The sequence below is a fragment of the Centroberyx gerrardi genome, chromosome 3 (genome assembly GCF_048128805.1).
Source record: "Centroberyx gerrardi isolate f3 chromosome 3, fCenGer3.hap1.cur.20231027, whole genome shotgun sequence".
Lineage (NCBI taxonomy): Eukaryota > Metazoa > Chordata > Actinopteri > Beryciformes > Berycidae > Centroberyx > Centroberyx gerrardi.
Window position 1 is genome coordinate 25,468,258 of NC_135999.1, and position 25,202 is coordinate 25,493,459.

Genomic DNA, 25,202 nt, shown 5'->3' on the forward strand with positions numbered 1-25,202 from the left:
TCCTCCAATCTCCCCACCCTACTGTGTGTGTGTGTGTGTGTGTGTTTATGCAGAGGCAGAGTGAGTTATGCGGGCAGGCGGTGTCCGGTTTGGGCCAACAGGAAGATAAGAGCAGCTGTGATGCCATGCAGATGATTAGAGCGGAGAGGAGGAGGAGGAGGGGAGGAGGAGGAGGAGAGGAGAGGAGGAGAGGAGAGGAGAGGGCAGGCGGTCGTGTCACTGCCAAGTCAAACCAGCATCTTGGGTCACACAGCTGATTAAGCGCACCGAGCGCATCAACATCGGAAAGTTATCTGGGGCGCTGGCAGCCTGGAGGTTTTAGAAGCTGGTTTGTGACTGAAAGGTGGCAGGTTCGAGTCCCCGGACCGGCTGGGAAAATGGGAAATGAATGAGTACAAACTCAATAAATACCACAAATACCTTGAGAAAGGTACTTGACCCTCAACTGCTTATTGGCTGACAGTAGAAGACTGTGGTTGTACTGGGCAGCTTGAATGTGTGAATGTGTGTAATAGTATGAATGTAAAATGTGTTGCAGAAAGAAATGATGCATGTCCAGCAAACCATTTCTGGATAAATAAACGTTGAAATAAAAATGTATGTAAAAAAAATAAATAAATAAATAAAAATAAAAATTCCACTTTAAGGATGTGCCTTTATTTTCTTATTCTGCAAACTTGATTTCATCACTTGTAGAATAATTTTAGTGTAATATTAAGTATTATTAAGTATGTCATGTCATGTTTTGTTTTGATATATAAGCCTTTTCTTCCGGAGCTGTATTTAAGAAAATGAAGAGCTAAATGATGTCTCACAAAAACAAAAAATCACAAAAGTCACATCATGAAACGTCATGATGGTTTTACAAAATAAGGACAGAGGTCAGATCCAAACAAACCTCATATGAAACCATCAATATTTCGGGTATTTTCCCTGTCAATTTTTGTCAATGTTTCCTCTGCAGAATGCACAGCACTAGACAGGCTGCACTATAAATTACATCATAACCAGGTGCGTGACATCATCAGGGCAAGACAGCCAGGACCAGGGAGCGTGCTGAGGGATCTGGGAAGGACACGGGGAGATGAGGAGACTTTATATGAGCGCAGAGGGAGTCACTGACGTCTCTTTACTGCCCTGCAGAGTGCAGGACAGCTTGTCTTACTGAGGGGAAACGAGAGAGGGGAGAGAGAGAGAGAGAGAGAGGGGAGAGGAAGAAAGAGAGGGAGAGAAAGAGAGAGAGGGAGACAGATGGAAAGGGAGAAAGGAGAGAGGCAATAAGAGAATAGATGACAAAGCCAGAGAGAGAAAAACCAAGAAGTAGAAAGAGAGTAGAGAAAGGAGAAAGAATAGAAAGAGACAGAGAAACCGATCACTTACAGAGAATAAAAGAGAAAGCATAAAGAAAGAAAATGAAGGGTGGAAATTCTTGACCTCGCTCAGCTGGTGGGACGGGTGAAACCTTCGCTCCTAGCGGCCCAGTAAAAGATTTAGCAGTCATGGGGTTTTATCTCTCTATTCTATCTCTTTTTTTTTGACCCTCTACTCATCTCTTCAGTCTACCTCTCTGTGCAGACGCCCTCGCAAACTCTCAGGAATGCCCCGCTCTCTTCTTCATTTTATTTTTTTTTATGCCCTGTTGTTTTCTCATCAGGAGCCGTGCGCCTCATTACATGGAAGCCTTCGCAACTCGCTGGAATGCCCCCACTCTTTCTCTCTTTCGCTTTCTCCCTCTCCCATAGACATTAGTCACATTAGACTGACTTACAGGAATGGAATATATTAACTACCTGGAAAGACAGAGAGAGAGAGAGAGAGAGAGAGAGAGAGAGAGAGAGAGAGAGAGAGAGACAGAGAGGGAGAGAGACAGAGAGGGAGAGAGCGAGGGGTGAATGAAGAAGAGAGGAGAGAGGCAAGCTGAATGAGGAGAGAGAGAGAGAGACGATGACTTGTGATGCTTTTTTGAGAGATCCTACTTAACAGAGGAAAGACAGACGGGGCTTAATTCTCATCTGACTCCCACTAAACTTTCATTATTACTGGAAAATGTCAACATGACACAAGAACCACGATGACTAAGGCTCCTGCTATCAGTGCAGGATAAACCAAATCACAGAAAAGCACTATGAAACTCATTAACTGGATTACAGCAACAAGTTGTTAATCCACTTTCTATTGTGGCGTAATTTCTAAATGGAGCATTAGGAGCTTAGCCAGATGGCTTAGCTGTCATTTTCAGTCTAAATCGCAAACATGTCCAAATCACAAAGCCGTGAACTGCAGTGGCAATCCTACGAGAGAGTCAGCGTTGATAAGAGCCAGGCGTGAAATCAACTCAAATCAATTCAATTAGAAAACATGAACGTCCTCAATGAGGCAATTTGAGATGAAGCAAACACACACACAAAAATAAAACAACAGTAGATCAGGACAGGTAGCAGGCGTAAAGTCCCAAAAAAACACTGCAAGTATTGCTGCAAGTGCTTTATGGAGCCTGTGCTAAACCCAAATATCTTCACATATCTTCATATGAGTTTTGAAAAATCCTCTCTGCAGTCTGCCTCTGGTACAGTATGAGAAAACGATGCAGAATGTCTGCTATCTACTACTATCTACTACACTATCAACAAGTTTCCTACTTGGAAATTTAACATGAACGCCCTCTGAAGTCGAATCATTTAGTTGGAAACTTCTTTAATCTTAGACCTTTAACCTTCTCAAAAAGGCAAAAAAAATGAAGTTTTGTGTCAGTCAACAGTAAGAAAACACATGCACCTTGTTGTTAGCCAGACTAACCTAACATTTGTTTGAATGAAGTTTGGCAGATTAGCTTGTTCAGCTGCAGGAGGGCCATGTGTATTTATTTGTATGTCTGCTGGGTTTGATTTTCCGACAAAATAGCACAAAATAGCAGCCGTCTTTGAAGTCCTGGATGTCGGACTTTCCCACCAGCACATGAACACACAATTTGTCTCAGAAAGATATGCAAAGTAGCAAATTCCTACTTAGACTGTGTGTAACCTGACAATTCAACAGCCTGCTCTAAATATACAGCAGCATTAATCACAGATACACACTAACAAGAGTGTCAAGGACTGACTGACAATCTCTCAGAGTGATGAAGACAACTGAATCATTCAGCGATAGCCTTGGTGAGGCTCAAACCGTCCCATGCGGGAACACAGTGCACAGATATGAGAAGGCCAACTGTCGCCAGGCTTCGTCTGCAACAGTATCCCAGAGGAATCTGACACATTATGAGACACGTCAGCAAGCAGCGCTGCATTGTTTTGTTTTTTTTTCCCCTGGCCTAGAAGGCCCTGGACCTGGGAAAGCTGCCAGGCTGGGACTGAGATGACGAGAGAGATGCTTTAAAACTATCTGACAGAGAGAGAGAGTGGGAGGGAGAGATAGATAGATAGATAGAGAGAGAGACAGAGAGAGAGACTGAGAAAGAGAGGGAGAGAGACACAGACAGAGAGAAAGAGACAGAGACAAAGACAGTGAGACAGAGGATCTTTCTCAATATGCGTCCTTGTGAGTTCTTGTGTTCTCCATGATGCATCTGAAGTCACATCTAACAGCCAGAATACAATGCCAAAGCAAAAGAAAGCAAGGATAGAGGACGCATAAAGATCCCATCCAAGTATTTTTATGCAAAAGCATGTCTTGAATTAGAAAAGCTAAATGGAACCAACAAATTTGGATAAAAGTTACTCAATATCAAAAGGTTTTTACGCATAAAAGTCAACTGTACGATACATATCTACGGATCAATATCTACAATATCTATTCTTTGTAGAAAACAATATTTGTCTAAGTCACCCATCAAGGTTGTACAGCCATTTGTTGGTAAATTAAAATACTGCCAAGTGCATTTCTTTGTTTTTTATCTTTGGACTACATGAAATGTGGCTAACACTTAAGACCAATAACAACTTTCCAAACACTAATAAATTATTTAAATACTCTATTTTTCTGGTGGATGTGTTTTTTTCCTGATGTGCAAGAAGCCTCTTTATTTGCTTCGACCCCTTGATGGAAACACACCTAATTTGCAGTTTATTTTTTGCAACATTTCAGAAGTTTGCTTAAAATTCGCTTGACAGTTGGATGGGAACATAGCTTTAAAGAGGAAGAAAGAGAGAGAAAGAGAGAGAGAGAGAGAGAGGCAGACAGACAGGGAGAGACAGTCAGGCAGAGAGACATGAAGGAGTGGATGAAGGAAGAAAACAGAACAGGAGAGAGAGAATAGAGAAATTAATGAGAGAGATGCTAAATGCAAAACAGCCGTCTGGTGTCCCTATGCTACCAGGTGCCGCTGCGTCGAATGAGATTATCTCAGTAAATATCATTATTCTGCAGGCACAGAGACTCTATGAGCTTCAAATAAAGTTGTAAAAAGAAGCGAGGGCACTATTTTTCAGTAAGTGGAAATGAAGCATGGCAGCTGTGGTCTGTGCGCTCATGTGCAGGAAAAGCAATTAAATTCTCACAAGCTGGAGGGCTGACAGTGAAATGAACAGGTGCTCTCCCACTGTAGAGCGGGTATGACAAGATAACAGTCTGCTAAAACCAAGACTGAATAGGTTTGGGGGCGTGAGCGCAAAGAATTAAAAGATGTCGGAATGTAAGATTAAGAAATAAAAGTGAGGAAGACGGAAGAAGTGCTTAGAATCTGTACTTGAGGAATTAGTAGTGCTTGGAAAGTGCACTTCAGGTACCAAAAGCGGCTTGTAAAGTGTACTTAAAGTGATGTGGAATGTGTTTATTGTAGGATCTGGTGGTGTTTGGAGCCATAGCAGCCATCAGGAAGTGTGGATGTGTAGTGGCACTTGACCTGACATGCTTTGCCTCCAACAGGCAGCTCATCTGAGAAGCAACTCAACTCACAGCAGCAGTTGTGAGTGCAGCAGCATTATAAACTACCATTATGCAAAGACTGTTCCATTTTATGTTGCTTTAAAGACTGCGAGGATCACAAACCCCATAATTAAATGTTATTTCCATTAAGTCAAACTGACCAAGACAAATTCCCGTGCATTTATTGTACTTGGCAAATAAAGTGATTCAGATCCTGATTCGCGCTCTTTCCACCGGCCGTTGACAGATGGCAAACATTCAAAATAAACGAGTGCCAGAAAGTTTAGACAATCACAGGAAAGTATTTGAATGTCAATATTTCTGTGTTTGACAATTTCCCTGATGCTGAATTGTCCTGATGCGGTAAACCCCACCCATCTGGTACACCGTGGAGGTTAAAACAGAAAGTATTTGATAATACTGAAAGAATGAGCCAGGTCTGGTTTCTAAACAAAGAAAGATTTGATAGTCTGCAGCCAGGCTATAAAGGGGATTAATGGATGTTCAAGTCATCATATGGTAAACAAGATCCTGGTTAGTTTTCCTGATGACAAAATGAGAGAGAGAGAGAGAAAGAGAGAGATAGATAAACCCCACCCATCTGGTTCACCATGGACGTTAAAACAATACTGACAATACTGAAAGAATGAGCCAGGAAGCCATGAAAGATTTGAGAGAGAGAGAGAGAGAGAGAGAGAGAGAGAGAGAGAGAGAGAGAGAGAGAGAGAGAGAGAGAGAGAGAGAGAGAGAGAGATGATGCAGTAAACCCCACCCATCTGGTACACTGTGGAGGTTAAAACAAAAATTATTTGACAATACTGAAAGAATGAGCCAGGTCTGTCTCTTAACAATGAAAGACTTGAGAGAGAGAGAGAGAGAGAGAGAGAGAGAGAGAGAGAGAGAGAGAGAGAGAGAGAGAGAGAGAGAGAGAGAGAGAGAGAGAGAGAGAGAGAGAGAGAGAGAGAGAGAGAGAGAAAAAAGAGAGACGGGTCGTAACACCAGCGTGTCACTATTTCCCTTACAGGAGAACTTCCAGCACAGTAAACCGTCTGGCCAGACCCGGCCTGCCTGCCGCTGACCGGAGCCGTGTCATTTACTCAAGGCTTTCCAAAAAAGCGGTCACCCTTACTCTCCATTTGTCCTTGAGAGGAGCGAAGAGGAGGGGAGAGGCGTTCGGATGACGGACCAAAACTTTCCACTCCGGGATCGACGCTTAAGACTATATTTGAGACAAGTCCTCCGCTTTTTTTTTTTTTTCCACTGAAATTCCCATCAAGTGTGAATGTTATGGCGTAAAATAATACTTGGAACGGCACTGCGGTGTTGATACAGTCAACAGGTGTTTTAAAAGTTTGAGTAGGAGCTGAAACGGAGCTTGTTGAAATTCTTACCTCTCGGGGGATTTCGATGCCTGGTCCGGACCAACAGTTAACGCCGTCTCGCCAACTGGGACAAAAACAGACACAAACACATTATTACTTTCTGCACCCAAAGCCCTCTGGGGACTGAAATGTGTGGCTGCTACCTACCGCCAGTCAGTAAAACACAGCGCCATATTATGTGTCTGAGGAACTTTAAAAGCAAAATTAGTGACAATTAGAAGCAGACACACGTGCGTTCGGTTTAAACATCCTTCACTCATTCAGAGTTTTTTGAAGTCTGGGATGCCAGGTCGCGAAAACACAAATTAGGCACGAAAACCTGAAATCAAAGGGAGGCAGCTCCTGAAATAAAGCCCTCCTTCTTATCTTGTCATGTGTAACACGGGCCTTTTCATTATCCTTGAAAAGTCCCTTGTAATTCAAGAAAGCATAATACACATACTCGCAAAAAAAATCTATACAAATCAAAAAGAACGTATGCAATGCTAGCATGCACCTGTAATCTTTCATGGACTTTTACATTAGAGGACTGACATGGATTTATGTCTCAATGTTTAATGCTTGTGTTATTCTTACATCCTACACCTCAGGCTCTTTATTATGTATGTAAGTGAAACTAGCAGGATACTACAGATCTTCTAACTATCCAACTAACCAAATGTCAAATATTGTTCTTCCCTTTCTCACACATCATTTCCAGGAGGGAAGACTCTGCAGGGACGGGAAATGTTGTCCAAGTCTAGCATTTGTTTTCATTCTCTCTCTCCAAGGGTCAAGTGTATCCCGTTACCCCTGCAACAGCACAGGAACCCCCATCATCTGTGGTACGAGGCCCAAGTAGGAGAAGTGTGTGTGTGTGTGTGTGTGTGTGTGTGTGTCTCGTGTGTGCGCATATAGGCCTCAACGTGTGTGTTCTCCATCACAGCGGTCAGCAGTTTCCACTATGGGGAGTGGGCTGGGCCTGTGTACTGTAGCGCGGGCCGAGCCGGGCGGCAGGCGGCCGGAGGGACTCGGCCGCCCTTGATAGCCATCTCTGTCATCTGCACAAACACCAACTGTGTCAACAGCAGGCAGCTCGGCTCAACACAGGAGAACACCAGGGCTATTGATAGCATGTGAGATGTGTTATTGCTGAGGGTGCTGCGCCTACATTCCAATTTAATGATAATTGGCTACTGAGAATTTTGGAATTGGCTCAAACGACGTGTTAAAAAACATTCCGACTCTGTGTCTAAAAAAATTACAACAATGCGCTTAGAGAACAATCCGCAGCCACGAATGCTGAAGTGGCGATTAACCTTGTCTGAATCCTCAGGACTCGAATTAGCACGTGGAGATAAAGGCTAACAGCTGGCTCAGGCTTCACATGGAAATGAACGTGATGGAGTGCGTGTGCTGTCTGGTCAAAATGACGCAACTGCAGCCAAAGCAAATGGGTGTGTTGGCATATGGGAGTTGCGCGAGAGGTCGTACAACACCTGAAATCTGAAACAACACGGATGGTGCCGCAGTTACGTAACGCACCTCCATCCAGGATGAATGAATGAATGAATGAATAGGAACTGCGACCACAGGACCATTCTGGTGGGGCTTTATCTGTTATAGGGGGATGTGGAGAGCTGATTTTTTCCTACACCGCAAGAGTTTTCAGACGCGGGGTCGTCATGAGAAGTGCGAGAAGCATAAATGCCAAAGTACGCGGACGGCAAGTTTGCGTTCTTACGTAGCTCGAGTGCATCTAGCCACACAGAAAGAATAAAGCAGCCTGAGGATTACTCAGCTGGTTGGTGAATGTCTGACAGAGATAACCGGGGCTGAATCCCAATGTCAAAACTGGGATGGACAAGAGATTCTGCGATCACAGACTGTGGTTGCACTTAGATATGTATCCGCAGCCTGATGCATTGTGCGACTGAGAAAGTATGCCTTTGCAATGGGCCACCACAGATGTATGTTAACATGTAACGTGTCATTTGGTGGATGTGTTTATCCACAGCACCTTATAGTACCATTTTAATCATGAGTGGCCCCAGGGGGAATTAAATTTTCAAGTCATAACCTCCAGACATTAGTTTCAGGACTGGGTTCAAAACACAGTGTCAGAAGCAGTAATGAACTGTACCAGAGAAATTGAGAACAGCCATAATGAATTCTGCATCAGATCATTTGCTTAGCCACGTACTGCGCTGGACATTCCCATCATTTTTCCTTCGGTGAGATGCTGAGAGACAAGGACAAGCAGCACACTTACATAACAACGTTTTCTGCTGACCGCTGTGATGGCTGCAGTGTTTTGGTGGATGTGCTGGTCCAGCGACACAGCATGGCTCCCCCATCGGCCTAATTATATAACATCGCGGCCCAATTAATTACAAAGTGTTATTAAAGCTAATTAGCGCTTCAGTATCAAGGAAGGGGAGTTCAGTTCTCATGGTCAGGAAGCACTTTCAGGTCTTCGACTTTTGGCTTGAGGACACAAGCACCGCTTAATTAAAAGGAAAAAGCCCGGGGACACGATGGGGGACGGCTTCGCTTGCTGTCTTGTTGGTTTTGTCACAGTTACACAATGACCCCCGACATCTCATTAATGTGATTTTGTCAGTCAGGTTCAGAGAGGCGGCATTAGAGCGGCGGTGTCCAGTATGTTTGGCCCTGTGTCACTCTGACTGGGTCGTGGTTGGAGTTAATGCAGAGGTAAGAAGAGTCGATTTTGTGATCCGTTCTCCTACACCACCGTCCTTTCACTGCCAACTCCCATTTTGAGTTGATTTGTCTAACTTGTTAGACTGGTTAAAGATTCCTGAATCGTGTCCAGCTGACTCTAGAGATTTTGTCGAGCGATTCAGAGAGTCTGGTGTTGCTCTAGTCAACGGCTTGTTCTCACTTGCAGAAACAATCGAGTCAATCAAAGCCTTTGCGGGCGGGAGTAAAGTTTGAGCCGTTCATGCACCGGTTTTTAATTTGCGTTTTGGCAGAGTAATATTTTTTGACATCACCCCATTAACCAACATATTGTCTTTGCAAAAACGAGTTGGTAAATCCGCTGGCTAACCATGGATGTAGAGACTAATTGGCTGCAGCATCAGTGTTGACTGACGCTGCAGCGTCAGTCAACACTGAGTAACGTCAGAGCAGCCAGACTTTGAAAGTCAATGAGGATAAGTGAGGGAGAGACGAAGGTAGGGGAAGGTGGGGAGACAGGTGAAGGGGAAGATTGGTGGGGGCAAACTTGTGAGTAGAGGTTGAACGCAATTCGAACAGAGAGGCCAAACAATTTAAAGTAAAACCAGGCACGTGTTAGAAATCGCTCATCTTCACGTCGGCTGCAGAACAGATGGCAGATAAGACGGCCTGTCAGGACGGCGTTCAATCAGCAGGAAACATCAGCAGACGACTCTACATGACTGACGGCTTGTAAAATCAACCCACTTATCAAAGTCGGTGATCATACATGGACACAGCAGCATCCCGCCATGTTAGGGCAACACAATAGCGGCATACAGATCGTGGCAAGCCTGGTTGTCATTATTTCCCCCCCCCAATTCCTAAAATCAACCTCTATTTGGATGTAATTAAAATGTATAGCAGGATGGACCCGAAGTGGAATAAGCTGCTTCGTAGGGCTTGAGTCTCTTCACTCTCCAAATCAGTTCAAAATTTGCTTAGCATTCACTCTCAAAGATTCCCTCCCGAGTTGGAAATTGCAACCTGATCATGACACATTTTTCTGTATTTAAGAGTAAATGTGCCCTGCTGTCTGGCCCGCCTGGCTGGAGAGCAGTTTGGCGATAAAAGGAAGATCATTTCCCCCTGGCAGCAGCAGTTTTTGGGATGGTGTGATTCTGTCTGTGCTGCAGTTCAATCTAAAAGCCCGCTAATCTGACTACTGTTGACTCTGCTTTTATAGGGAGTTTGTGTGTGTGTGTGTGTGTGTGTGTGCGTGTGTGTGTGTGTGTGTGTGTGTGTGTGTGTGTTTGTTGGCTTCCACACTGGCGGCTCCAAATAGGATGAATCTATAGAGTCTCAATGGGTGGGAATGGGACACTTTTCTGTACTGCAGCCCTGCTTCATGATTTAGGCTGATAAGGCAGGTGCATCTTTACATACAAATCTTGGCAAATACAGGAGTGGATGGATAGATGGGCAAATTCCCCAATATGAGCAAATGGCAAAAGTGAGTGGAAAGGGAAATGGCTAGAAAACAAAGCTGAAATAAAGATGTATTTTTGATAGATTCTTTGATAGAGTGACACTTCAGAAAAAGAAAACAACTGTTTGCAAAGCGTGTGAACCCCTGGACTTGACTTGCACAACACATCATATAAATTTGCGAACACAGGAGGCCAAATACCTCTAAATATCCTCTTTTCCACGGTAGAGCTAAGTGGTACTTGCACGGCCAGGGCCAACTCAACATGTTTATACAAGGAAATTGAAAGCACTATTTGTTTACTTGAAACTAAAGCCAAAATTACAGCTCATCACTGTTGGCAACAAGATGCAAATACAGTTAAAGTAATGTTTTTTTCTACAGAGAAATGTGGTGAGTAATTGAGTAATGAATACACCCTGGCAGGCTATATCTGGCTCTCAGGAACAAGGCAATTGTCTCTTGCCGTCTTTAGCTGGTGGCCTTTGCCAAAACTACAAATGGGCCACATGGCTGACGGAGGGAGAGGCCGGTTGGTGGAGTCCCGTCCTGCAGGAGTCTCAATGGAGAGAATAGCAGTGAGGAGAGGAGACAGGCACCGGGTCACCAGGACTAAAGGAGGATAAACACAGCTGCTCGGGGCTAGAGCGCTGTACACACACACACACACACACACACAGAGAGTATGCATAGGCAAACATACAGTTACATGTGCAAATATAGATATCTGAGCTACGGCACACACACATCCCCCTCCTTCAGATCCAATCTTCTAACAGTGACAGTGATGGTGACACTGAATATAATTGTTTGTGTTTATGTGGAGCATTCATGACATGAATTAGCCTCCACCCTCATTCTAAAGGAAAAATCCACTTAAAAATTAGAATAACTTACAATGCCCTCGCTGCATCAAAGTCAGATACACTCTTTTGAGGGTTTAAACTTCATGACATGTGGATTGAGGTAGTAGAGTTCATGAGGGGTAAAGGGAAGATTTGGAGTTTCTGTGCATTGCATCAATCTCTTTCCTCTCTCCTCCCTGATCGTTTCTTGCCTCTTTTATCCGCCAATCTCTCCATCCTTCTCCATTTGACACTTCCTCTTAACACACATACACACACTTCACTTCTGTCTTTCACCGTCTGTGTTCATCTGTTTTACCCACTTTATCCTTCCCACTCGCTGCATAATCTCCCCTTCTTTCTTATATCCCTCCCCCTCCTTCTTCCATCCTCCCTTCCCTTGCTCCATCCTCCTATTACAGTAGAATTAATGACTTAATCCTCACTGTGTCCTTTCATCTCTAATCTATATCACAGAGATCAGCAGTGTTCACCTCACTCAGCCAGCCATCCCATCTTAGGAGGGGAACCCCGCCCATAAACACACACAAAGCCATCTAAAGCATTAAAGCCCCTATCCAGATTTATTTTCACTGTATAAAGTTTGGGTATACTCGCATACAGTATATCCTTGTGGATGGAAACTAAACGTTTAGGAACCACTTAACCTACTTAAACCAAAAATACAAGTCGATTGTAAATATTTTAAATGTAAAGAAACCTTTAACAACTAGAATCTATATTAATAATTCACAGTTTCCTAAGAATTCCTTCAGAATCAAGAGCTCAGTCAGTTCATTTGAAAATTATCAAGCCCCTCTAAAACCAGATTCAACTTTTTTGGTGGTGGAAATAACCTTTCGTTTACTTTAGGATTACAGGGCCTTTGACAGATACACACTCACACACATAGACCCACACAGACCCCACCCCAACATGCACCTCTCAGTCCCAGGCCATTAAGATGACATGATAATCCAATTAGGATGATTATCCAAGAAACGATTTGTTTGGCGGAAAACACCGCCTTCGAATGGCTGCGTACAAACATCAAATTCCCAGATCTTTAGTAGGAAGGCAGGGAACCAAAGATGGGAGTAGTGTGGCCAAGTGGTTAGACAGACCGTCCCGTAACCGAAAGGTCACAGGTTTGATCCCTGCAACAACCAATGTGTTGTTGAGAAAGACACTGAACTGTGTAAGTCGCTCTACATAAGAGTGAACACCTAAAATGTAAGTATATATCCGCACTGATACGACTGCATTTGTGAAAAATGAAACCTCACAAGCGCACTCTGTCCTTTCTCTTGTTGACACACTGTAAGAGTAAGTCAACATTTGAATGTTTGCTTTATAACAAAACTATCTGAGCGTCACTAACGTGTGGGACATGTTGTTGTCTAAATTCTGCCTGTGTGAGATGACAGGGTTTTCTCTCTCAGGTCGATCTGTACTCGGTCTGGCACACAGCCACAGTCTACAGAGTCTTCACAGATCACCCAGACAGCTGTATTAACAGGAAGAGAGCAGCGCTGAAGGATGAGTTCAAGCACAGTACATGACAGGACTAGCCTGGATCCAGACTCATTAAACACTCATTTTTGTTTTGTGTTTGCTTTATTAATAATAACAACAACTATAATAATGTGATACATTATTAATCCAAGTAGGGAAATTCCCTTTTCTCTTGCCATGGTCAGACTCAGCTAGGGAACAGCACCCCTGGAGCACCAAAATGTCCTGCTCAAGCAGAAGTATTGTTGCTTTACTGAAACCTATATAGAAATAAAATTACTAATGAACTATATTGACTATTTGGCAGTTGAAAAATCTACTTCAGTAAAAGTCAAAAGTGGCTCATTAGCGATGTAGTCAAATTTACTGAGTTATTTTTTGATGTGTGATAAAAAAAAGGGAAAATGCTCAATCACAGTACTGCATTGATATACTGTATCTCTTACTATTAGCTATCCAACTAGCTACCAAGGCTAACAAGCTAACAAAACAACAACCAGACAAACACAAACCTGTAATGCTGTAGCTGGATGGATGGCTTTTGGCTACTGGTACCTAAGCTAAAATCATGGATAAATTTTAACATTTAATGTTACAGTTAGTTTCCCAACTGGCAGGAACAGAACACATTTCCCAACACAATTTGTACTCATGGTACACACTCACACTCTGTAGTCATGGATGTGATTAAAATCGAACAAAGTATAATACTTCACTCAAAACCTACAGTACAAGGACACAAAAAGCTACTTGTGTTTTTTTACTTCTACCCTTGCTTCCCAATCCCCTTGTTCGCTTGTAAACCACGTCAGCATTTTGAATTTTGCGGCTCATGGGACTGTCACAGCTGTCACCTGAATCTGTGGATTACATCATTGCCTGGAGCAGTGACATTTCAATGTTGGCCAGTTATTCAGTGTTGGCCAGTTATTCAATCCTCATGCCAACAGTCTGGCACGAGGTTTGAATAACTGGCCAATAACAGCAGTAGGTGTTTAACTCAAATGGGTACATGATGGGGTAAGTGAATTAGAAACGCTCTCCCCTCCCTCAACAGTTGCCGTCAAGCTGCTCTCGAGCAAGGCACTAAAGCCCTCCGTCTCTCCAGTGGAGCTGCTCAGTGACCGGCAGGAGAAGACTGACTGTACTGGGCAGCTGCCAGGTGGGAATGTGTGTAACTGTGTGAATGTGACATATGGAGTTGCTGAAAAAGGGCAAACATGCTCAGTTAATGTTCACTGGATAAATAAAGGTTAAAAAAAAGAAAATTGAATCACAGGGTAATGGCATCCGGTCCACAAACTGGCTGTGAACTTGAACTGCCTTCTCAGAGGAAAATCCTGCCAGTCCCATGAACTACAAAATTCAGATTATCATGTGAAATATCATGAGTGAAAACAACACTGAGCAATTCACGGGAATAGATCCAGGCTATGATAAGACACTGTCCTGTAAAAGTGTGGTTGAAATACACAGGCATATCCACACACACACACACACACACACACACACACACACACACACACACACACAGGTGAAACACCCATGAACCCGAACATGTAAAACCTTGCATGCACATGCTAGAAAACAAAACCTCAATTTCTTACAAATACTCAAAAGCTATATGTATGAATTCACACACACACACACACACACACACACAGAACCCCCCCCCCAACACAGGCCTGTGAACTTCAGATGCAGTTGTTATTTCCCTCTCTAGCTGGTTGTGAAATCCTTCGGTCCCTGAATTTATCACACTAACACCCGTCTATTGGTCTGGACTGGCCCAGGCTCCCATGCATGACTTCAGTTATTATGCCACAGTCCGAGCCGGGCCAATGAAAATAACCATGATATTACTCAGAGCTGGCATGGCACCCGCACTGACGCAGGCTTTGACTGTGTGTGTGTGTGTGTGTGTGTGTGTGTCTGTGTGTGTGTTAGTTAAATCCAGAGATAGCTGTTAAAATCAATGTAGCGAAAAGAAAACAAAAAAAAGATATTAAAAAAGAGACAATTCTTTGTGATTTATAGGTCATGAAGTGTCGTCACAATCACTAATCCGACTTCTTATGAGAGTTTCTTTTTAGTCATATTAGGAACATTTTGGGGTTGGCCTAAAGTGAACTTGTTCTGCACGAGTGTGTGTGTATGTGTGTGTGGTGGGATGCATTCTCAGTATAATAGTATCTTGCTTTTTGCAGTAGTGAGCATGAATCTTGCTCACACACACACACACACACACGCACACACACATGTTGGAAGAACACCGCAGGCCTATTTGTCATCTTTTCCCCCCATTGTCACGTCCCAGAGGCCATGGAACAGATTTTTCCGGAACAGAGCGACATCACATAAGGGCCCCAACTGATGACATCATCTTCGGGACAACACCACCAACTTCCTTTAACCGCGGGACGGATGACATCACTGATCCAAGCTGACAACAATTGCTCTTGAAACACCAGAACATGTCAACAGCCCATAAAGAACATAGAAGCATGACATATGGAGATATCATATGGCCGCGTGCGACACGCTGTGTTGAACTAACTTACAGCCTGAAGCCTATCAGCGCTCATCCTGGAGGGACAGAACAAAAGATTTGTCCTTATCTAGTGATTTCCTTTGCTGAGGAAAAGGAAATAAGAGTCTTCCCGTACTTCCTGTCATGTGACAGGGGTCTGAGGCATGTGACCCGACACCAGAAAGACATCTGAAGGGGTATCACACCCTGTCTCCATCCAGATACATCCTCAATGGAAACTCTGTGTGTGTGTGTGTGTGTGTGTGTGTGTGTGTGTGTGTGGGTTCATCCATCGGGAGGGGGGAAACTGATAAGGGGCAAAGTGTACTTGACATGAGGATCTGTCTCCTGGCTTAAAGGAAAATCTACCATAAACCACTGTAACAGTGTTAAAAAAAAAAACATCTATTAGTGATGTACGTTGCATTTCTGGGTCCATTTTGATGTTTGGTGGTGAATGTTTCTTATTCCCACAGATAAGTGGCCAAACACAGACAATGTGAAATCAAATAGAGGAGTTTGATAGCAGTAAATATTTCAGCTCTCTAAAACATCAACAGTAAACATCAGGTTTTGGTGTCTGTCCCTCAGAATCAAAGAGGAAGAGCTTCTTTCTACAGCCGACATTTTGCACCAACTTTAACAATCATACAGAGAAATGGGAGCAATCCATTGTAGAAGGAAAGGAGGGCAGGGAAGAAGAGTAGAAGAGGAAGAGAGACCAATTTCTCCACCCACAGTAGCCTCAGTAGACCAGAATGCAATGCAGCCAGAAGACATGCTGTGTTTTGAGTATAGGGCGAGGCCTCGATCACAGACACGTCCCAGTGTTCGTGAACTAGTTGGCTAGTGAGCTATATTTATACACCCACCTTTGATTGGAAGTTCACGCCCTTCCTCTGGGGGTTTTCAAAAATAACCTGCTGTCTTCCTCTTACTATCACTATCGGTAACGCCATTGTTCTCTCCGCCCACATGTATGATCCACAGCTGAGTGATCACACTTTTGAGCATTTTATAAGTCCATACGCCTCTGGAGGCTGTCGAAAGTCATTCTGGGAAATGCAGGAAATCACTAACTGAAGTAGAAGCAGCCGAGGCAGGTTGAGAGAAAGTGGCTACACTAAAAAAGTAAATTACAACACTTCACATCACAAAATAACTACTGGAATGAATTGAACATCACAATTTGATGAGGTCTAATAGTGTCTAACAGAGTATCTGAGGGTGGATTTGTCCTTGAACACAGCCTTTAGAAAGCCACTGAAAGCACACTGTGTATGCCCACTATTCACTGTGAAGGTACACACACACACACACAAATACACACACACACACATGCATTCAGTATCACAAGATCAAGTCGAACCAATGCAGCCAGAGGCATAATAAAAGTTTCAAGAATGGAATGAAATATGGAAGCAACCGGTGTCAAGTGCTCACATGTAGCTGTGGGGGCTTCCTTCCAACACAGAGAAGTTCTTATGATTAAAATCTTCAATAAAAAGGTATTGAAGTAATTGTCTCTCTCTCGCTCCCTTTTTATATTTCTACTATAAAGAGAACGGGCCATTTCCATCATGACTTATTTCATGTTGTTCATGACCACTGGAGAAAAAAATGGTTTAAGAGACTTAATCCATGTCTGTCAAACCAGCCTGCTATCCAGCCTTACCACACCTTATCAACTTTATACCAGCATGGCTGAATAAGACTTAATAAAGAAAATACACTGAGATCATCATTACACACGTGTTTTATGTACGACCAAAACGGCACCTTGTCATCTCAAATCATCTGTGTTTACTTTCAAAACAGAGCGTGTTTCAAAGTGACTCACATGTACATGCACACGCACATGCACATACACACACTGGCACATTCACCTTTGCCAGCGGTTGATTTACGGCCATTCATACGAGCTCTAAAAGTGGCAGAGAGCAAAGTGCTTCTTGCCAAGCTGCCAGACACACCTCAGGGTTACAGGACACCATGATAAAAGAGCTGCAGCAGGGTCTGTTCGTCTGTTGGTAGCGCACACACACACACACACACACACGCACACACACACGGACAGTCAAACAGACAACCACCAGAGAAGGGGTGTGTAGGTGGAGAGAGTGATAGCGTAGTAAGAGCAAGACAGTGAGTTCTTCCAGTTGAGAAAAAGTGAGAGTCGCGTCCCTTACTCAAAACACAACATGTCTTGTGGCTGCATTGCATTCTGGTCTATTGAGGCTGCTGCCAGTGAAAGAAAAGAGAAGAGAAATTGGTCTCTCTGCCTCTTCGACGATGGATTTCTCCCTGTTTGATTGTTGAATGTCAGTGCAAGACAGCAACTCTAGAAAGAAGCCCTCGCTCTTTGATTCTGAGGGACTGACATCAAAACCTGACGTTTACCATCGATGTTTTAGATCGCTAAAACATTTTCTGCCGTCAAACTCCATTGTAGCTGCGCTGGAGATATCTTAACGTGATGTGATGCTGTCTACATTTGACCAATGATCCACAGGAATAAGACAAATTCACCACCGAACCACAAAATGGGCCCACAAAGGCAAGCTACATCACCAATAGCTGTTTTTTTTAACATGTTCAAGTGTTTTAGGGTGGATATTTCCTTTAAAGGAAGGGCTGTGTCACCATCAAAATACACAGGATGTAATGCAACATCCCTCCTCAGTAACTGAAACTAGTAACAGATAGGGAAGCTTGGGTGTGACTGTGTGCATCTGCTATCTAATTATCAGCCTGTTCTCTGCTGCTCAGGCTCAGCATGATTTCCACTATAATAACTTGAGACTTGAATATGAAGACTGAACAGGACAGGCTGAGTGACAGCCGGGGGGGCGGAGACAGATGGAGAGGCATGGTGGTGAACCTGCTCTGCATCACAACACACACACACACACACACACACACACACACACACATACATGTATGCTGTATCAATTAGGGTCAGACCAACATATCAGACCAATATTATCCTTTTACTAAATATCAGATATCGACAAGTCATGTTCATGCTCTGAATTCGATTTATTGTTCAATAAGTAATAATTTTTGAAAATTAATTATTGATTTAAAGGCAGTAATGTATCCCAGAGTTTCCCCTACCATTGAATAAGTACAGTGGGTCACCATGCCTTCAGGAGCTGCAAGCCCATCTAAAATAATTTAATTACTCTGGGTTTCGCATGATGGTTTAAATGCTGTTTCAGAGGCTTTTTCCACCCTGTCAAGTGGAATTACTGAAATACTGTAATCCATGGGGCATTAATGGTCCTACTTGAAGATATTTGCATACAATATTGGAGACTTCAGTCTAAAATTAGCCTTCAAAAACCCATATTGGTCGAACTCTAGTATCAATATGAACAACAAACAAAAAGCAAACACATTTGTACCTGTGATAATAAACATTTACACCGTTCATAAGTAAAAACGGACACTGTCAACACAAACAAATCAATAGGGAGCACACTTGGGTGCATATCAAAACGTCAACACTCTACACACACACAAACAAACCAGCTTGTGTACTGCACTCACAAACAAACATACACTGTAGACACACACACACACACACACACACACACACACACGGTTCTGCCATGCCCAGCGGGCTTTCTAACAGAATGCAACCTGCGTCACTGATGACACGGATCGACCCTCCTGCAGAAGAGAAGCACAACAACATCAACAACAGGACAGTGTCATGTTGAAACCGCCTCTGTCTTTACAGCACAGTGTTCTCTCTGGCAGAAACACCGACCTCAATACACCGAACTGAACTGAGAACACACACCTGGCTGGGCTCTCAGATGTAGATTTAGCCTCAGGGCCGTTCCCACTGTCTAGGTGTACAGCATGTGAATGTGCATTATGTTTAGTATAAATGGCTCCGGGGTCACTGAGAGATATACATCATTCAGAATAAGAATTACATTATTCATCAAGTAAAGCAGATGTACTGGTTACGCATGGTTTAGTATTATATGCTCATGGGCGCTGTGAGCAGGGAGAAAGGTGGTAATGATTCAGGGCGGCCCCGAACTGGAGGGAGCCCCAAAAAGTCTGGATTCATTTGACTTTTTAACGGTCTTAAGGTCCTCGGTGCCTTAGTCTTGCATCCTGTCAGGACACCTGGAATTTCTCTGTAGACCTGGAGTCACAAAGTTTATGGCTACACTCATTGTAATGCAATTTTTATCCGATCAAATCATGCCGGGAGGCATTAACTGACAGGTCTGGAGGTACAATATAAAAACTGGGTTGTGCTCACACTGCTATCAATAGCGTCCTGATCATAATTCTACATTGTCTGGACACAATCCAGCCACAATGTGCATATGAAGGGCCTTTTCACGTGTGGATGGACAGGCATGTGATCTCATAAAACCCCATCTTCACGATCAGATATCAAAAATCCTACTGAAATGACAAATGTAACCATAGCCAAAGTAGGGATGCACCGATGCCACTTTTTCAATGCCGATACCGATTACGAGTATGAAAGTTTAAGTATCGGCCGATACTGAGTACCGATCCGATCCATTACTTTTACTGAACAGTGCAGGCTTACTTCCTTAGTTTGGGGTCAATGGACAAAATGATTGAGATAAAATCCTTGTTTTTCCCACTGTTTGAGAAATACAGGCTTCCATGTGCCACAAATGCATAAAATCAAGACAGTTTGCTTTTATTTCTTACATGTTACTCATGGCTTTCGGTATCAGATTTTAGTCTTGGGTAAAATCTCCGATACCGATATTCCATTTTAGCCTGGTATCGGCACCGATAACGATACCAGTATCGGTGCATCCTTAAGCCAAAGGCAGCAATGATACACATGGAAATGAATATGAATATGTGGATGGTTCATGTCCCATGTGGTATTTTTGGATATGCACACATGAACAAGAGAGGTCATATTTGCATGTAACTCAATAAACACATACAGGCTACACCTCTATTTGTGTTCAAACTGCAGAAGCAATAAACAAACCACGGATTAGCACCATGGTGGTCCGTGGATCTGATGTCGCCACACACATAGTTCACAATCCAGTTTTACCCCACACTGAATATGACCCACCACCAGTTAGCCATGTACCGTTCCTTTAAATACACTCTATCACTAAGGCCAACTCTGTCTGTATGCTAAAAACACACATACACAAACTATCTGACACACAGCCATCTGGCATTAACCCTTTTTACATTGGCAGCCAAGAGACCAAATAGTTAGAGAGATCATCCTGGAAGTGTTCGGTCACAGGTTTGATTTGCCTGGTGTCCAGCCCCCGTGAATCGCAGTCTTTAGCACTTTTTGAATTTGCATGGTGGCAGTTATTTCGGACAAATACTTCGGACATACCCAATTGGATGGTCGATGCAGGCAGGACAAACCTACTTATGGCGAGTGTTACAGAGCGTGACAACAACTACCAAAATGGCAGCGCCAGCAAAGGAACTGGATGTCCTTAAAAAACTTAACTAAACCCCAGCCAAATCTGTGGTGAAGCCTGACACCTAATGGTGAAACGTAGGGTGCTGAACTGGCCTTCTGCTATTGGCTGGTCTTTGAGCCAGGTGATGTCACCTTCTATAGAGTACAATGGGTGGTGACATCACCTGGCACAAAGACCAGCCAATAGCAGAAGACCAGTTCAGTACCCTACTTTTCACCTTTAGGTGTGAGGCTTCACCACAAATTTGGGTTTGGGGTTTACTTACTCTTTAATGGCATTGATGAGTTAAAACAGGATCAGTGTGTTTAAATGCTCAGAAGTGAACGCCGCCATGATTGTTGTTGCTCTGAGGCGTTTCCAGATTACGTCAATCTGCTTTGCTACTGTGAAGAAGATTTTGATAACTGACAACTAACACCAACCAATCAGTTGGGGCGAGAAATTATGTCAGTGACTCAGTCGTGGATAGGCTTGGCCTGGCTTGGCTTTAGCACTTTTTGAATTTGCATGGCGATTCATAGTTCGCCATGCAAATTCAAAAAGTGCTAAAGACTCCGATTCATGGGGGCTGGACACCAGGCAAAGGTTTGATCCCACAACATTTCTCATATTACTAAATATCCATTTTGCTACTCTCTATCGCTGATGGATATAACACAAAGCTTGGCGCTCTGGCGCAAAGGAAGTGACGTGTTTTACTTTTCCAGCAGCAGCAACAGTGGTTTAATTTGGAATCAGTAGAAGAAGAACTGGGTAGTTAGCATGAGCAGCGATACCCACCATGGCTGAACAGACAAAGAAAAGAGCGCCACCTACAGAGACTCAAACTTCATCAACAGAACATCCAAGGAAAAAGACGTCACAGTCCCGCCCACACTGTTTGATTGACAGGTGATCTCTGAAGAGCAAGGCAGAAACATCACACAACAATGAGGACTTGAGCACCAAAGATGTCGCCAAAACGAAAGAAATGAGGATTACCACTTTAAATGTAACATGTAAATATCAACATTGCATTGTAAGAACACATTAGGGTTCTGGTTATGTCTTGCCGTGCCATATTCCACCACAGATCCAAACAATAACACACTAAAGCTCAGAGCTCTTAAAACCATCACTGGGGACAGTAACTGACAAAATGCAACATCAAGGTTCGCACTTAGCCATGCTGACACAGCTCTTTGCTTCAGTGGCAGTGGGGATGAAATCACCGTCATCTAGTATTCACACTGACCCAGTTAGAGACAAGACAACAGACGAGCGCAGCGCAGTACCTACCCACAACACCGGCACCAAGCTGCAGCAGCCAGCCAGGCTCAGTCCTGCCAACACTGATTTGTCACTGGGTGTGTGATGTGACAATAGCGTGGCGTGTGTGGGCGTGAGTGTGTGTGTGGGCGTGAGTGTGTGTGTGTGTGTCTCAAAACAGGAACTAAGGCATGGGTGTGCCCGCTGAAAACAGTGGATGATGTGGTAAATTTAGATATGTGGTAAGAGAGGCAATAAAGCATGTTTCCTGGACATATGGGGCCAGCAAGAGTTCACACACACACACACACACACACACCATTATTTTCATTTACTGAATTACGTTATAATTTCCACCGGACTGCAGTATTATTCCAGAGGTTCAATATGAATTAAGAACATTTGAGGATACAGAAAGCATCGTCTCCACCACAGCTACCTATTACTGCAGAGACTGAACAGAACTGTACTCGTCGTTTGGCCAGCAGTCTGTAAGCCAAAACACACACACACACACACACACACACACACACACACACACACCACATTCAAACAATGACGACCAATAAAAGCCTCCACATCCAAATGTAGTGGTTAAAAAAAAGTCACATCAACTGATAAGACGTGTTCATAAATGCCAAAACGACGCAGCTGGTGGTCAACCAACTGAGAAGATAACCAGTGATGTGTTTACTTGTCACACACCCAGTACTAAACACATTTAACTGCATCACCCAGTAAGATCTGTATCTATGAATGCTTTTCTGACACCAACTCGCTGTGTTGGTGTGGGTTTATCAGCACTGTCCCTTCAGCGATGCACAATGCAAACCAGCACGCTCATTAAATATAAGGTCAGTTACAGCCTGATATGCTTTATAGGCAATAGTGACTGAACAAAGGCTGCAGTGAAACTTCACCCCCCTCTGAATGAACAAAACACACCATCTGTGCTGAATGTCACTGTGTGATTCAGGGCTGTGTGTGTGTGTGTGTGTGTGTGTGTGTGTGTGTGTGTGTGTGTGTATATAGAAGAGTTATGTTGCTCAGTAAGCGGTGAGGCTTTTATAGTAGGATAGTAAAACAGTAGAGAAATGTGTCTCAATAAAGAGAAGAGAAGAGAAGAGAAACAGCTCAGCAGGCTGTACCATGGATCTAGAGATGGTACACACACACACGCACACACACTCAGAAATAGCAACAGCGGGTCCTTTCCAGATCCCTAAACAGCGAGGGGATCAACACTCATAATAAAGGCATCCATGGAAGCGACTCACATGGCATATACAGTCTTAGCTTCACTGATGGATACAAAACCCAACAAACACTGTACATGCAGGGATTTGTCCTTTGCAGATGAGTATGCAAAATGACAGTCATTTAATTGACTAGATTTGGTGACCTGGAAGATATCCAGTCTAATCTCCATATAAATGTAGACCCTGGGGGCACAGTAATGGGCGGGGCCCGGCTGCACACTCGCTCCCAGGCTGGCAAGCAGCCCAGGCAAAGCAGCATACCAACTCAGCACCGCTCTCCGCTCACAATGGGAGCATTTCATTGGTCATCAAACAGTAAAATCCACAATTAAGACTCCTGATTAAATACGTATTCAAGACTCAGCCAATAGCCTTGTTAACAGCTAATGCATTGTTCCGGTTAAACAGATCATAAACATCTGATGTTACAAGATCACATCGCTGCTATGTCCACACTAGAGCTGAAACCATTAGTCTACACAAAATTAATCAATAATAATTTTGATAATCGATAAATCGTTTTAGTAATTTACTCCAGTAAAATTACCAAACCTGCTTACAGCTTCAGAAATGCTAAGATTTGCTGCTTTTCTCCGTTTCATATCATTATAAAATGAATATTTGGGTTTTATTTGGCTGCAATTTTAAGGATCAGTTTGGGCTCTGGTAACTTGTGATGGCATTTGTCATTATTTTGACATTTTATAGACTAAATGAGTAATCGATTCGTTTTAAAAATAATTGATACATTAAATCGATAATGAAAATAATTGTTAGTTGCAGCCCTAGTTCATTCCATTTTGTGAATGGGAAAATTAACAAGACAACAACAACACATTGTTTCTAGTGGCATACGATAAAATTACTTGGCATATAGCCTAGATGCAAATCTTAAATGTTTAAATTTAGCTGTTTCTGGTGATTTAGTTAACATAAAATAAATTAGATGTCCACCCATATAATAGTTAATAAACTAACTAGCTAAAAGTTATACAACCTGTTTCCCACATGATGATCTACATAGAATGTATTTAAACAATATTACTGATACATAATGGGTCGGGAATAGCCAATGAAATTTGTGCAATGGATAATCAGAACAGTATGGAGTGGCGCTCTGTGCAGCAGGCGGAGCGCCACGGCAACACGATGGCAGCGAGCCTCGCTCCCTCTGCTGTAGCTTCTCTGTATGGCTGAAAGTTGTTGTTGTTTTTTGCCCACATCTGCACTGCAATTTTTAAACTGCATGACTGGATAATGAAAGTGGAACGTCATATTCAACCTCATCATTCACTTCAGCTAAAGTGAAATGAACACTTGATAAGATGAAGTGCGCAGCAGTCTGGTGCTGCGGACGTTCCCATGTCCGCCGGGCTGCATGATCTCTCTGGTTTGACCCTCACAGACTCTTTAATAAGGTGACTGGCTCAGGGATCAAACGAGCCGCTGTCTGCTTCAAAAGCTCATTTGGCCCAAAACTTGGCACCTCTCGCTCTCCCATGGTCGGAGGCTGACCCCGTTGCCATGGTTACCGCACTCCAATATCTATGCAAACTGCTTTTCACTGCTTGGGAGGACCCACTGCTGGCCGGCGCTGCTGCTCTGCCAAGCACTGCCCCCCCACACAAACAGACACAGGCCTGTACACACACACACACACACAAATATGCACCCCGGCCCGTACACACATGCACATATGCACACACATGCATTCACATACAGTATCCACATGCATGTCCACATGTACGCACACATTTCCCCTAGTTGGACAGAAGTCAGCTGTATTCCAAGTCAGGCCGGATCCTTTCAGTAAATCATCCACCCACAAGTGTATAATGAGGTTATTCTAACCCCACCCCGCTGGGACCTCTGGCTCTGGCAACCAAACAACACTGGACTCCAAACACTCAGCCCACACATGTATCACATCAAACAG

At 43.4% G+C, this 25,202-nt stretch overlaps 1 protein-coding gene across 2 annotated transcripts in view; it reads right to left on the reverse strand.

The window, feature by feature from the left end:
* The window catches only part of add3a (adducin 3 (gamma) a), a 125,738-nt gene that overhangs the window by 94,539 nt on the left and 5,997 nt on the right, over positions 1 to 25,202 (reverse strand). The window contains exons 1-2 of one of the 2 annotated variants that reach the window (XM_078282715.1): positions 22,038 to 22,067; positions 6,255 to 6,309 (exon numbers count right to left, since the gene is read on the reverse strand). The gene's annotated coding sequence lies outside the window, so the exon portion shown is untranslated. Of the gene's footprint in view, positions 1 to 6,254; positions 6,310 to 22,037; positions 22,068 to 25,202 lie in introns of those variants that run through there. The other variant, XM_078282716.1, reaches the window with a different exon arrangement.